Below are 16,504 nucleotides of genomic sequence, written 5' to 3'. Positions count from 1 at the left end.
ATCTACCACCTATCGAAGAGATCCATGGTCTCGATAACCCGATACAAGTAGTAGAAGTAAATTCTCTGCGTAGGTTTGATGAGAGTGATATTCCTTTTGATAAACCTACTAGCCTATGCTTTGACGAATTTGACAACTTTGTTGCCAAACAACAGAGTTTCAATGATTATGTTAGCAGACATTTGGAATAAAGTACTCGTATGCTTAGCCATTTAAGTGCTTGTGTAGACAGAAATGTCAATGCTCTGAAGCTTCTGAGTAAACATGCCTCTATGATTACTACTCAGGTAGAACAAGTACTTAAAGCTCAGAATGACTTGCTCAATGAATTAAATGACAACTCTGTCAGAGTCATTACTAGAGGAGGCAAAATGACTCAGGAACCTTTGTATCCTGAAGGTCATCCTAAGAGAATTGATCAAGATTCTCAAGGAATCACTGCTGATACACCCAGTCATCCTAAGGAGAAGAAGAAGGATGATAGAAACCTACATGCCAGTTCACAAAATACAGTCACATCGGAAGAACCTAATGATATTTCTGCGTCTGATGCAGAAACACAATCTGGTGATGAACATGAACTTGGTTATAATATGGACAGTGACATTCATAATAATTCTCAACCTAGCAATGATGAGGATGTGGAGATTGAACCTACGGTTAATCCTGATAACCCACAGCCTAAGAAATACGACAAGAATGACTTCACTGCTAGGAAGCATGGTAAAGAAAAGGAGCCATGGGTTCAGAGATCTATGCCCTTCCCTCCTAAGCCATCCAAGAAAAAGGATGATGAGGATTTTGAGCGCTTCGTTGAGATGATAAGACCCATCTTTTTGCAGATGCGGTTAACTGATATGCTCAAAATGTCTCCGTATGCCAAGTACATGAAAGATATCGTGACTAATAAATGGAAGATACCAGATCTTTAGATCTCCACCATGCTTTCCAACTACACTTTTAAAGGTGGAACTCCTAAGAAACTTGGTGATCCCGGAGTGCCCACTATACCTTGCTCCATTAAAGGAAACTACATAAGAACTGCCTTATGTGACCTTGGAGCCGGTGTTAGTGTTATGCCGCTCTCTCTTTATCGTAGACTTGAGTTGGATAAGTTGACACCCACTAAAATTTCTCTGCAAATGGCCGACAAATCAACTGCTTTCCCTATCGGCATTTGCGAGGATGTGCCTGTTGTGGTTGCTAACACCACTATCTTAACAGACTTTGTTATCTTGGATATTCCCGAGGATGATGCCATGGCTGCCATCCTCGGAAGACCCTTTTTAAACACTGCAGGGGCTGTTATAGATTGCAACAAAGGCAATGTCACTTTCCATGTCAATGGTAATGAGCACACAATGCACTTTCCTAAGAAACGATATCAAGTACATTGCATCAATGCTATCGAAAAGACTTCATCGATTCTTATTGGGAGCTTTGAATGCCCTATTCCTCATGTCAAGATGAAGTATGATTTGGTCGTTGGGGAGATGCATATCCCCATTGAGGTGACTTAGTGGCTATTCGAAAATTCTCCATTCTCTCTTGAGATTCGAGAAGGTTTTGTCATAAGGACTTGATCAACCCCATTGACAGATTTCTTTCGATGACCATGAAACGGATGAATCAAAGAGTCACATACCTCTGTTTTGAGTTTTCATTTTATTTTGCTTAGAAGAAAAATGATAGAATTAGTTTAGTTTTTCCCGTTTTGTGTTTTAGCGTCCCGGAGAAAAATACCTCGAAAATAAAAGTTCTCCGATGGTCCTGAAAATTTAGTATGATTTTTCTGGAATTTTTGAAAATTTCTGGGCCTCAGGGCTGGCCTGGGGGCCAGACCAGTTGGCCACAAGCCCTGCCACCGCCACCTACCCCCCTGGTGGCGGGGTGCAAGCTTGTGGGGCCCACAGGCACCCCCTCCACTCATTCCAGCTCTCAGCCTCTTCTTCCACCTCCAGAAAAAAATGTTTCGCAGCTCAAACCCGTGTTCTTGCTCATTTGGCTGTGATTTTCGATCTCCTTGCTCAAAGCACCATTCTCCGAACCGTTTTGGGGAAATTGCTCCTTGGTAAGCGACTCCTCCATTGGTCCAATTAGTTTTTGCTCTAGCGCTTTATCCTTCGCATATTCTTGCTACCTTGGTGACCCTGTTCTTGAGCTAGAAATGTTGATTTTAGCTGGTCCCAAGTAGTTTTAGCGTGTGATACGGTCTCTAGGCACTAGTAGGAGTAGCTGCTACAAGTTGGGTTAATCTTCATTCACTTTTCTTTCGAAGTCTCTAAAAATTTCAGAAGTTTTCAGAGCTAGAAAAAGGAAAAGATGAGGAGGTTCTTGAGAGGCTCCTCAAGCCGTAACCCCAAGGAGGATGAGAAGAACCACCCCAAGTACGTAGTCCCTCGAGTCACAGAAGTTCGAGCGTGCGAGTGGCCAAGTGATGAATTTTTTGCGCGCCGCCGGACTTTATGAAGACTTTTATTACTTGGTGGAGAATGCAGGTCTTACTGTGTTCGTTGAAGATAAGTGCTCACAATACCTCCTCCTCACCAATATTTTCGTCCAAAGCTTCAACTTTTATCCAAGGAAGAATCCTCCCATGGTTGAGTTCATGATATACGATGTCCCCGAGTTCATGACGCTGCAGGATTTTTGCAATGTATGAAAATTACCTTATGTTGGGGATATCCGTGACCCTCGTCCACGGGACTTGGAGGATTTCATTGGTTCTATTGCTGTTGGAGAGGAGAGAGGAGTGTCTCGCGCTAGAATTGCTAGCATACATTTTCTTGTGCTTCGGTACTTCTCACTATTTGTGGGAAAATGTTTGATTGTCCGTGGGGAGGCTGGATTACTTAGTTCCCCAGACCTTGCGGTTTTGCGCGAAGGCGTTTATAACGATAAGACTTATAGCTTGGGCGCTATAGTAGCTCAACGGTTGAACCTGAACCGTTCTAAAGGAGTTGTCTATGGAGGTATCTATGCTACCCGTCTTGCCACACACTTTGAGATACCCATTAGACTGGGAGAGGAAGGAGAGATGCTTCTCCCTGAGAAATATGTGCATTATGACAGCATGGTTCGTCATGACTTTCTGGATAGAGATGCTAGTAGACGGATGATTTATATCCTGGTATTTAGTCAGGGTACTCGAGAGACTATTACTTTGCCTGCTCCTTCTTTGTTCGATCTTCATGCAGGCAGGTACACTATTATGCCCTCGGACATCTACGCATATTGGGGCTTGGCCCAACCACAGGCGCCCGTGCCCGAGCCGCCAGTCGAGTACCAGACGCGAGTTTATCAGTGGGAGCAAGAGGAGCTCACACAGCAGTGGCATCCATAGTCTGCTCCGGAGTATCCTAGAGCTGGTTAATTCCCACCGTGGGAGTAGACCAAGCTAAGCCAAAAGCCTAAGCTTGGGGGAGTACGTGTTCTCACCGACTTTACGTTCATGCTTATGCTTTCACTTTGTTAGCCGGTGTTTACACTTTGCCACTGTATTATCCATGCTAGTTTATTTTCGTTTTCTTGTTTTCTTGTTTTGTGTCCTTTTGAGAAAACCCAAAAAGATTTTTATTTCTTCTTTTACTTGTTGGGAGCTTTCCCGTGTAAAGAGTTTTCTTTTTCTTTGTGTCAAGGTAGAAGATATTGGTTACAATGTTTATTGGTTCTTACATGCTTACCTGTTTAGCTTTCAAAGAGCCATATTACTTTGTCTTCTCCTTTGTGTTTGCCTGCAGATTCGGCTTAGTCCAATGCGCTTATTATTGTTCACATCGTTCGATCGTGCAAATGAAAGGCAATAATGATGATATATGATGAAGTGACCGAGACTGAAAAGCTGGTACGAACTCTATCTATTTTGTTTTTGTAAATATGACTAGCTTGTCGACCCAGATTTAGCTTTGTTGTGAGAGAACCATGTTTGCAATGACAACTTAGAGATCATAGTTTCTGATGCCATGCTTATTTAGCTGAGAGCTTATAATGGTTTGTCTTGAATGCCAACATAGATTTTGAGATGAATATGATGTAGTATGATAGGATGGTATTCTCTTTTGAATGTTCCAAGTGGCTTGACTTGGCACATGTTCATGCATGTAGTTGAAACAAAATCAACATAGCCTCTATGATGTTTGTGTTCATGGTGATTTATATCCTGTTCATGCTTGCATTCAAAGTTAGTCAAACTCATTGCATCTTGATGACTGTCGTCGCTCTCTAGTTGGTCGCTTCCCAGTCTTTTGCTAGCCTTCACTTGTACTAAGCGAAACACTGCTTGTGCATCCACTTCCATAAACCCAAAAGTTTTTCCATGAGAGTCCACCATACCTACGTATTTGCGGTATCTACCTGCCGTTCCAAGTAAATTTGCATGTGCCATTCTCTAAACCTTCAAGAAATAATCTGTTTTGCATGCCCGAACCGCTCATGTGGTGACAGGGGGCTATTGGTATCTTCCATGCTAGGAGTTCTATCCTTGACATGTGTTTATTCACTGTCATTCATGAGAAAGGGGCCGGTAATTGGAATGCCCAGTTCCACGCTTAAATCAAAAACATAACTGTAAAACAAGACTCCCCCTGGATTGATGTTAGTATGGACGGTACCCGAGGATTCGGCTAGCCGTGGAGTGTGATTGATTGGTGGTGGGGGAGTTAAAACTTTACTTTTCTGTTTGGGAACCTCCTATAGCATGAGTAGGATGGAAGATATTGAGAACTCTTGGTCATTGCGTTGACAATGAAAGCATGCCACCCAAAATTATTATCTCTGTTTTCAAAGCTTGATCTCTGGCACCTCTGCAAATCAATGCTTCCCTCTGCGAAGGGCCTGTCTATTTATTTTCCTATTGAGTCATCCTCCTCTTATTTAAGCACCAATTAGAGAGCACCTCTGTCATTTTTATGCTTTGCTTTTGATTGATATTGAGTATGACTAGACTGGATCTTCGTTGCTATGAATTACAATGTTTAGTCAGCCCTTGATCTTTGAAAGTGCTCCGCATTTATGTTTTGCGGTCTCAGAAAGAGCTAGCGAGATACCACCTATTCATATTGCTTCATGTTTGTTTTGATTGAAGTGTTGGTATTTGAAACTTATTATTATTTGCTCGTTAGCTGATTATGCCATTGATATTAGTTTACCGTGAGACCTTTGGGTCACTTGCTTATGTGTTTAACTTGTGATCTTGCTGAAATTCTGGTTATGAGTTAGACATAGTTGCAACAACAAGATCAAACAGAGTTTGTCAAAGTTTTTCTTTCTCTCTCAGTTTGTCAACTGAGTTGCTTGAGGACAAGCAAGGTTTTAAGCTTGGGGGAGTTGATACGTCTCCATCGTATCTACATTTCCAAATTCTTTTGCCCTTGTTTTGGACTCTAATTTGCATGATTTGAATGGAACTAACCTGGACTGACGCTGTTTTCAGTAGAATTGCCTTGGTATTATTTTTGTTCAGAAATCGAAGTTCTCCAAACATCCTGAAAATTTACGGGGAGCAGTTTTGGAAAATATAAAAAATATCTGCGCCAAGTTCCACATGAGGGGTTGGGCCAGTGGGCCACAAGCCCTGGCTCCGCCACCACCCCTGGTGGCGGTGGGCAGGCTTGTGGGGCCCACACGGCTCTGCCGCCCCAACCTCAGGTCTATAAGTCCCCTTCTGTCACAGAAAAAATAAAAAGAAAAGTTTTTGTTGCGTTTGCAATACGGAGGCGCCGCCACCACCTGTTCTTCATCTCGAAGGCAGATCTGGAGTACGTCTTGGGCTCCGGTGAGGGGAAATCGTCGCCATCGTCATCATCAACCTTCTTCCCTCTCTAATTCCATGAAGCTCTTCGTCGTTCGTGAGTAATCTATTCGTAGGCTCGCTGGGCGGTGATGAGTAGGATGAGATCTATCATGTAATCGAGTTAGTTTTGATGGGGATTGATCCCTAGTATCCACTATGTTCTGAGATTGATGTTGCTAATACTTGGCCATGCTTAATGCTTGTCACTAGGGCCCAAGTGCCATGATTTCGGATCTGAAATTATTATGTTCTCACCAATATATGTGTGTTTTATATCCGATCTTGCAAGTTGTAGTTACCTACTATGTGTTATGATCCGGCAACCCCGGAGTGACAATAACCGGAACCACTCCCGGTGATGACCATAGTTTGAGGAGTTCATGTGTTCACCAAGTGCTAATGCGTTGGTCCGGTTCTTTATTAAAAGAAGAACCTTAATATCCCGTAGTTTCCTTTTGGACCCCGCTGCCACGGGAGGGATGGACAACAGATGTCATGCAAGTTCTTTTCCCTAAGCACGTATGATGACACACAGAATGCATGCCTACATCACATTGACGAACGGGAACTAGCCACATATCTCTCCGTGTGATAGCTGTTGCATGATGAATATCATCCAAACAAATCACCGACCCATTGCCTACGAGTTTGTCCTACTGTTGCTACTGCTTTTACTTGTTTTGCTCTGCTGCTGCTACTACTGTTGCTACTGCTGTTACTTGTTTTGCTCTGCTGCTGCTACTACTGTTGCTACTGCTGTTACTTGTCTTGCTCTGCTGCTGCTGCTACTACTGTTGCTACTGCTGTTACTTGTCTTGCTCTGCTGCTACTGTTGCTACTACTGTCGCTTGCTACTGTCGCTACTTGCTACTGCTGTCACTACCGCTGTTCCTTGCGACTGCCGTTACTCGCTACTTTGCTGTTACTACTTTGCTTGCAGATACTAATCTTTCAGGTGTGGTTGAATCTGATAAATTCAGCTGCTAATACTTGAGAGTATTCTCTCACCTCCTGTCGTGTGAGTCAACAAATTTGGGTCGAATACTCTACCCTCGAAAACTGCTACGATCCCACGCGCTGGTGGGTGTCAACAACATTCTTCTAGTTTCGATTGCCGGGGATTGCAATCAGCATTCTTCTGGTGCCGTTGCAAAGGGGAAGAACAGTTGACATCACTACCCTACATGATCAAGGCATCTATGTAATTCTCTTGCTATTGCTATGCTCGGTTTGTTGGGATCTGATGGATTATGAGATTATGTTCAGATTGTTATGAGTTATATATTTGATTATCCCTTTATATTATGCTCCTTAGTGATTCATGCATGTTCTCCGTTTCTATTTATTGCTTTGGCCGAGTAGTAGATTGTAACTCCAAGAGGGAGCGTTATGCATGATTGTGGGTTCATGCCCCGCGATGTCTAGCTTAAGTGACAGAAACATGAGACTAGGGGATGTGGTGTTGCCACTAGGGAGAAATAACGGTGCTTGTGACCATGGTTGCAAGGATTGTTTACCTTACGCATAGTTCGTTAATGCAGTTGTCCGTTGCTTTCAGTTTACACTTTGGGTGGGGCTCACAACTTATTACCGGCGAGATGTTCTGGATAGATATCTCAAGGTGGATGATTAGTAAGTAGATGCTGATGAATAAACAGTCTACTTGTCTTGGCGTACTGCCCATTACTATTGAACCTCTAACTATCAAGGAGCACAATTAGCATTGTGGTGCGTTCATAATTCTATCAATTGACCAACTGTGATTTGTTTACCCAAGTATAGTTGTTTATCGTCTTTTGGGAGAGAGACATCTCTAGTGAACATCATGTGACTCCGGTCCATACCACAATCATTGTTTACACCTCCATCATTTACCGCTTTCATTAACGTTTCCGTTGCAATCAGTATTACCTTCCCGCTTGTGTTTTGATCCTTTGCAAATTACAAGGCCGGAGAGATTTACAACCTCTTTGTACTTGTTGGGAGCAAAGTTATTTGTTGTGTGTGCAGGTCCACGTCTTCTCCTAGCGCCAGGGTGGAAGACACCTACTTGTTGATCCTAGGAGTCCTCCTGGTTCGATAAACCTTACAGTTCCTGTGTGAGGGAAAACTTGCTACTGACTACATCTCAACCTTCCACTTGGGGTAACCAACGGGGTTCGAGAAGTAGATACATCATCTCGTCATCAGCCGCCAGGCTGCCCGAGCTCACTCTCGACGCACTCGCCGTCAGGCTGCTCAACCTTGCCATCGACGCCCTCGATGCCCTCTGCCCCGACGCGGGCCCTGCCCTAATGCGGGCGCCGCTCCCATGGCCCGACGCACCGCCCTGTGCCCCTACCCCATGCCCCTACCCCGATGCCGCCCCGCGCCCTGCCCTGACGACGACACTCCTCCTCCCCGTTCGGTCCGACCGCCCCCCTTTCCTCCCCGTCCTCCATTTTTTGTTCATATGATGATTTTTTGTTCATATGTATGTATATATGGATGGATGGATGGATGTATATATATAGAAAATGATCATATGATGTTTTTTTGTTCATATAATATATTTTTTGTTCATAGAAATTAGTTAAAATTTTCCAAGTTACTAAGTTAAAATGTTCATATATTCATAATGAGTTAATTAACAGACTCACTAAGTTAATATTTACCTTGTCCCTGATAACTTCGACATGAGATGGGACGTCGGGCATGCATGAGAGAGAGGCGGTTTGCTCGCCCGACCAAGTATCGAGGCCACCCAAACCCTAGACGAAAGAGCATCGCTGTCGATGTACCCCCTCCCCGATAACTTCGATATGAGGGGGGACGTCGGACATACATGAGAGAGGCGGTTCACAAAGTATCCTCTCTCGAAAGATATATAGGACGACTCATCAGACATGAGGGGGAGGATTCCTCGACGGTGTTTGCAACTAATCCATTGCTCATATGCATATGATTCCTTGTTGTAATATTGAGTCCATGTTTGCCACGCTAATCCATCTCTCATGTTTGTATATTTCCATGTTGTAATATTTGCAGAAACCATGGACAAAGACTTGGAACAAGAAGAGTTGTTGGGGGGTATAATCCGCGACGGAGGTGATCCCTTGCCGTTTCTCAATGACACCGATTGTCAGGAAGGAGAGGATGATGGCTCCGACATACAATGGAGGAGGAAGGAGGTCACGACGGTCGAGTGACCGAATGGTGGAGGAAGGAGAGGATGATGACGGCTCCAGTGACTGAACGGAGGTATATTAATTAAGCATGTGTTGACTTGATGCATTAATTGTTTTGGTATGTACATATATTAACGCTTCTTTCTTCTTTTAGCCCTCCAGATCGAGCCAAACTTCCGTAAGGAGATGATGTCCGAAGAAAAGGTTGCGCCAGGATGAAAGGTTCACGATCACAGAAGTCACAGAAAATGGCCAACCGATTGCTCCCAAGCAGACCAAGGACGCATTTGTACATGAGTGCAGAGTTGTTGTTAGGGAGAACGTCCCGAGCACAATCCAAGAATGGAATAAGAAGAAGGACCCTAAAGTTTGTTATGTCCATGTTAGACTAAAATATGATATTTGGACCTCGCTGATGACAAATTTCACCCTACAGCGAGAGGAGGATTTGAAAAACCAGTTATAGAGCAAAAGGTCAAGGCGTTTGCTCTTAAGAAGATGGGAGAACTATTCAAGAGCTGGAGGAAACATTTGAACACATAGTTTGTCGAGAAAGACGAGACTCCAGAGTTCATCGGTCAATATGAGAAGATCAGAGATCACTGGCCCACATTTGTGGCCTACAAGAAATCGAACAAGGGTAAGCAAAGGTCAGAGACAAACAAGCGAAATGTTGCAAAGAATAAGTATCACCATACCATGGGGTCAGGTGGCTACTGGGATAAAGCTGAGCAAGACCTGCTTGCTAAAGGGGTCCAACCAGCTACATTACATTGGCCAGATCGGTGAAGGACTTGGTTCTTCGGGGTTGGGGGAACTTTGGACAAAGAATTAGGGAAGTGTGTTTGGATGAACGAACAACTTGCAATACCCATTACCAAGCTTGAGAAGGCAATCAAAGCAATGCGGCAAGGGACGTTCATTTCCGACAAAGAGAAGGACGAGCTGACAGAGGCCCTCAAGAATCATGAACTTCCTGGACGAACACGAGGCACATCAGGCTCTGCGCCGTGGGTGCATGGGTTTCCCGACAACGATGGTTATAGAAGCCGACAGAGAAATAAAAAAGATCAAGCAACCGAATTGCAGAAGCTTAGTGCAAGATTAACAAAACTAGAGAAACTTCAGAGCCAGCGAGCTACCGGCCAACCATCTCAGCGGCACGAATATCCTTCCTTGGACACTGCCACAGAAGCTACCCCACCATCTCAGCGGAGAAGCAGCGTGGCTTCCATGGAGCTTGTTCAGCCTGATTTCACGGCTCCTCGCTACCCCGTGGATAGTATCACGGAGGCTCAACATTGTGTGCTAATGGAGAAATGCCGGAACCTGACTTTGAAGGCGGCGCTCGGTTTTTTCTACCTCCTCGAGCTGGGGAACTTTCCAATGCCGTCCGATTCCACATGGCTATGGTATTGTGACGGTGGATGAAATAATGGAGGGATTTGAGGAGGTGGAGCTTGACTACCCTACACGTGAAGGGGATATTCATCTAGAAAATTATTTAAGGTTAATACGTCTCCAACGTATCTGTAATTTATGAAGTATTCATGCCATGTTTACAATAATTCTACACGATTTTGGTATGATTTCATTAGAACTAACCCGGACTGACGTTGTTTTCAGCAGAGCTACCATGGTGTTGTTTTTGTGCAGAAATAAAAGTTCTCGGAATGGGCTGAAAATTTACAGAGAATATTTTTGGAAAATATGAAAAATAATGGAGCAAAAAGATACCGGAGAGGAGTCCCAAGGCAGCCATAAGCCACCAGGGCGCCCCCTAGGGCACGCCCCTCTTGCTTGTGGGCCCCTCGAGCACTCCCCTCACGCGATTCCAACGCCAAATATTCTTATAAATACAGGAACCCCCGAAAGGAAACCTAGATCAAGAGTTCCTCCGCCGAAACCCTCCAGAGCCACAAAAAACCAATCTTGACCCTCTCCGGCACTTTGCCGGAGGGGGTCACCATCACCGGAGAACATGGAGGAGGAAGACGGAGGGGCCATCATCACCATGGAGGAGGAGGCACAAGGGAGAGATCCTCTCCCCTTTCTCCCAACGGTGCCGGAGTGCCACCGAGGGAACCATTGCCGCCGTGATCATCTTCATCAACATCACCTTCTTCATCACCATCCTCATCTTCTTTTAGCGGTCCACTCTCCCGCACCCCGCTGAAACCCCCTACTTGAACATGGTGCTTTATGCCACATATTATGATCTAATGATGTGTTGCCATCCTATGATGTTTTGAGTAGATTCCATTTGTCTAATGGGTTGATTGATTATTTAGATTGGTTTGAGTTGCATGCTTTATTATTAGTGCTGTCCTATGGTGATCTCTGTGTCGCACAAGCGTGAGGGATTCCCGCTATAGGGTGTGTTGGGGAACGTGGTACGGGAAACAAAAAATTTCCTACGCACACGCAGTACCTATCATGGTGATGTCCATCTACGAGAGGGGAATTCCGATCTACGTACCCTTGTAGATCACACAGCAGGAAGCTTTAAGAAACGTGGTTGATGTAGTGGAGCGTCCTCACGTCCCTCGATCCGCCCCGCAAACCGTCCCATGAACTGTCCCGCAATCCGTCCCACGATCCGCTCCGATCTAGTGCCGAACGGACGACACCTCCGCGTTCAGCACACGTACACCTCGACGATGATCTCGGCCTTCTTGATCCAGCAAGAGAGACGGAGAGGTAGATGAGTTCTCCGATAGCATGACGGTGCTCCGGAGGTTGGTGGTGATCTATCTCAGCAGGGCTCCGCCCGAGCTCCGCGGAAATACGATCTAGAGGAAAAACCGTGGAGTTATGTGGTCGGGCTATCGTGGCAAAGTTGTCTCAAATCAGCCCTAATACCCCAGTATATATAGGAGGGAGGGGGAGGGACCTGCCTTGAGGCTCAAGAGAGCCCCAAGGGGTTGGCCGAACTAGGGGTGGAGGAGTCCACCTCCAATCCTAGTCCAACTAGGATTGGAAGGTGGAGTCCTTCCCTTCCTTCCCACTTCCCTTTTTTTTCTTTCTCTTTGATTTCTTTATCTCCTGCGCGTAGGGCCTCTTGGGCTGTACCACCAGCCCACTAAGGGCTGGTGCAGCACCCCTAAGGCCTATGGGCTTCCCCCGGGTGGGCTGAGCCCCCCGCTGAACATCCGGAACCCATTCGTCACTCCCGGTACATTCTCGGTAATGTCCGAAAACTTTCCGGTAATCAAATGAGACAAACCTATATATCAATCTTCATCTCCGGACCATTCCGGAAACCCTCGTGACATCCGTGATCTCATCCGGGACTCCGAACAACATTCAGTAACCAACCATATAACTCAAATACGCATAAAACATCGCCGAACCTTAAGTGTGCACACCCTGCGGGTTCGAGAACTATGTAGACATGACACGAGGGACTCCTCGGTCAATATCCAATAGCGGGACCTGGATGCCATATTGGATCCTACATATTCTACGAAGATCTTATCGGTTGAACCTTAGTGCCAAGGATTCATATAATCCCGTATATCATTCCCTTTGTCCTTCGGTATGTTACTTGCCCGAAATTCGATCGTCAGTATCCCCTTACCTATTTCAATCTCGTTTACCGGCAAGTATCTTTACTCGTTCCGTAATACAAGATCCCGTGACTTACACTAAGTCATATTGCTTGCAAGGCTTGTGTGTGATGTTGTATTACTGAGTGGACCCCGAGATACCTCTCCGTCACACCGAGTGACAAATCCCAGTCTTGATCCATACTAACTCAACGGACACCTTCGGAGATACCTGTAGAGTATCTTTATAGTCACCCAGTTACGTTGTGTCGCTTGATACACACAAGGCATTCCTCCGGTGCCAGTGAGTTATATGATCTCATGGTCATAGGAATAAATACTTGACACGCAGAAAACAGTAGCAACAAAATGACACGATCAACATGCTACGTTCATTAGTTTGGGTCTAGTCCATCACATGATTCACTCAATGATGTGATCCAGTTATCAAGCAACAACATCTTGTACATAGTCAGAAGACCTTGACTATCCTTGATCAACTGGCTAGCCAACTAGAGGCTTGCTAGGGACAGTGTTTTGTCTATGTATCCACACATGTATCTAAGACTTCATTCAATACAATTATAGCATGGATAATAAACGATTATCTTGATACAGGAATTATAATAATAACTTATTTATCATTGCCTCTAGGGCATAATTCCAACAGGGTGTTGCAATGTGTTCATGATTTGCTTATAGTTGGTTGCTTGAGTGACAAAAGCATAAACCCGAGTAGGTGGGTTGTTTCGTAAGGGATAAAGTGGACTTGACGCTTTAATGCTATGGCTGGATTTTACCTTAATGATCTTTAGTAGTTGCGAATGCTTGCTAGAGTTCCAATCATAACTGCAAATGATCCAAGTAGAGAAAGTATGTTAGCTTAAGCCTCTCCCTCGTATAAGATTGCAATAATGATTACCGATCTTGTTAACAATTGCCTAGGACAATTCCCCACACCGACCCGTCATTATTGCACACTCGCTATTTTTAATATATTGTACTCCCTCCGCTCCTAAATATAAGTCTTTGTAGAGATTCCTCTATTGAACTACATACGGATGTATATAGACATATTTTAGAATGTGGATTCACTTATTTTTCTCCGTATGTAGTCTCCTATTAGAATGTCTAAAAAGACTTATATTTAGGAACATAGGGAGTAATATATTCTAACTTTATGATTACAACACCTATTTTGATATTTTAGTTCTCCGATGTCATGCAAAGCTATTCTCTTCATACCCAGAACGTAGTTTTATTTCTCGTTCGTAGTTGGAAGCAAACGTTCGGCGTACGTAGAGTTGTATCAGTGGCAGATAGGACTTGAGAGAATATTGCTCTTACCTTTAGCTCCTTCTGGGTTCGACACTCCATACTTATCACTTCCACCTTTCGACATTGCTACGATGATTCCTTGCACTTGGGGATTATCAAGTTCTTTTATGGCACTGTTGCCTAATATGTCTCCAACGTATCTATAATTTTTGATGGTTCCATGCTATTATCTTGTCAAACTTTGGATGTTTTGTATGCCTTTTATATCTTTTTTGGGACTAACTTATTAACTCAGTGCCTAGTGCCAGTTTCTGTTTTTTCCGTGTTTTTGACCCTTTTTAGAGGAGAATATTAAACGGAGTCCAAACGGAATAAAACTTCCGAAAAGATTTTTTCCGGAATAGAAGATACGCAGGGGGCGTGAGAACCAAGATAGAGGCCACTAGGGGAGGCCACAAGCCCCCTAGGCGCGGCCAGGGGGGCCCGCGCCTAGCAGGCTTGTGGCCCCCCTGTGTCTCATCTGCCCTACCTCTTCCGCCTATAAATTCCCAAAAAATCCAAAACTACGCGAGAGATTAATGACCCACAAGTATAGGGGATCAATCATAGTCCTTTCGATAAGTAAGAGTGTCGAACCAAACGAGGAGCAGAAGGCTCTGATAAACGGATTTCAGCAAGGTAATAACTGCAAACACATAAAGTAGCGGTAAGAAGTGATTGTGTAGCGAGGTGAAACGTAGCGAGCAAAAAGTAGCATGTAACAAGTAGTAGCAACGGTGCAGCAAGTGGCCCAATCCCTTTTGTAGCAAGGGACAAGCCTGAACAAAGTCTTATAGGAGGAAAAACGCTCCCGAGGACACACGGGAATTTCTGTCATGCTAGTTTCATCACGTTCATATGATTCGCGTTCGTTACTTTGATAGTTTGATATGTGGGTGGACCGGCGCTTGGGTACTGCCCTTACTTGGACAAGCATCCCACTTATGATTAACCTCTCTCGCAAGCATCCGCAACTACAAAAGAAGAATTAAGACAACGTCTAACCATAGCATTAAACTAGTGGATCCAAATCAGCCCCTCACGAAGCAACACATAGACTGGGGTTTAAGCTTCTGTCACTCCAGCAACCGATCATCTACTTACTACTCCCCAATGGCTTCCTCTAGGCCCAAATATGGTGAAGTTTTATGTAGTTGACGTTCACATAACACCACTAGAGGAAAAACAACATACAACATATCAAAATACCGAACGAATATCAAATTCACATGACTATTATCAGCATGACTTATCCCATGTCCTCAGGAACAAAAGTAACTACTCACAAAACATAATCATAATCATGATGAGAGGTGTAATGAATAGCACCAAGGATCTGAACATAAACTCTTCCACCAAGTAATCCAACTAGCATCAACTACAAAGAGTAATCAACACTACTAGCAACCTTACAAGTAATAATCGGAGTTGCGAGACGGAGATTGGTTACAAGAGATGAATTAGGGATTGGAGAGGAGATGGTGCTGATGAAGATGTTGATGAAGATGCCTCCCCTCCGACGAGAGGAGTGTTGGTGATGACGATGGCGACGATTTCCCCCTCCGGGAGGGAAGTTTCCCCGGCAGGATTGTCCTGTCGGAGCTCTAGATTGGATTTGCTCAAGTTCCGCCTCGTGGCGGCGGCGAAACCACGGAAAAGCTCCCGTCTGACTTTTTCCAGACCAAAACCCTTCTTATAGCAAAAGAGGGGGGCTAGTGGGCCGTTAGGGAGCCCACAAGCCCCCACTCCGCCACCAGGGGGTGGCGGTGTCAGGGCTTCTGGCGCCCTGGCAGCCCCCCTCCGGTAGTTATTTCGCCCAGTATTTTTTATATAATCCCAAAAATCCACGTAACTTTCAGGGCATTTGGAGATGTGCAGAATAGTGGACTAAGATTTGCTCCTTTTCCAGTCCAGAATTCCAGTTGCTTGAATTCTCCCTCTTCAAATAAACTTGCAAAATAAGAGAGAAAAGGCATAAATATGGTACCACAAGTAATATAACAGCCCAAAAAGCAATAAATATCAACATGAAAGCATGATGCAAAATGGACGTATCAACTCCCCCAAGCTTAGACCTCGCTTGTCCTCAAGAGAAAACCAAGTTCCATAAACATGTCCACATGTTGAGGGACGAAGGTGTCGATAAAACATAATACGGACATGAGGGCATCATGATCACACATAGAACAACAATACATCATAAAGATTCTTATGGGAAAGTAACAATTCTTTCACAAAGCAAAGCATGAAGCAAAAACCTTACCAAGAAGTAACCAACAATAATCCATAGTAATTGAAGCAATTGCAATTTATCATAACATCAGAAAGAGTCAAATAATAGCTTGTAAGGCAAACCCACATACTCAATCATCTCTTTGTTTTCCACAATTGTTACAACTCAGGTGGTACTCATGGTGTCAAAGTTTCAGCTGGACACAGAGGAAGATAGGGGCTTATAGTTTTGCCTCCCCACTATTTACCTCAAGGGTAAAGTCAACAATAATAAAGCATAAGTACTCAACTCCAAGTTGATATATGAATATAGATCTTTCCCAAGCATGTGACGGTAGCCAAGACAAAGGCAAAAATAGGGAATTGGTGAAGATCACCATGACTCTTACAAGGGCAAAAAGTAAAGGTACAAGATAGGCCCTTCGCAGAGCGAAGCAGAGGTTGTCATG

Source organism: Hordeum vulgare, chromosome 2H (genome assembly GCF_904849725.1).
Source record: "Hordeum vulgare subsp. vulgare chromosome 2H, MorexV3_pseudomolecules_assembly, whole genome shotgun sequence".
Taxonomy (NCBI): domain Eukaryota; kingdom Viridiplantae; phylum Streptophyta; class Magnoliopsida; order Poales; family Poaceae; genus Hordeum; species Hordeum vulgare.
This window is presented reverse-complemented; position numbering follows the sequence as displayed.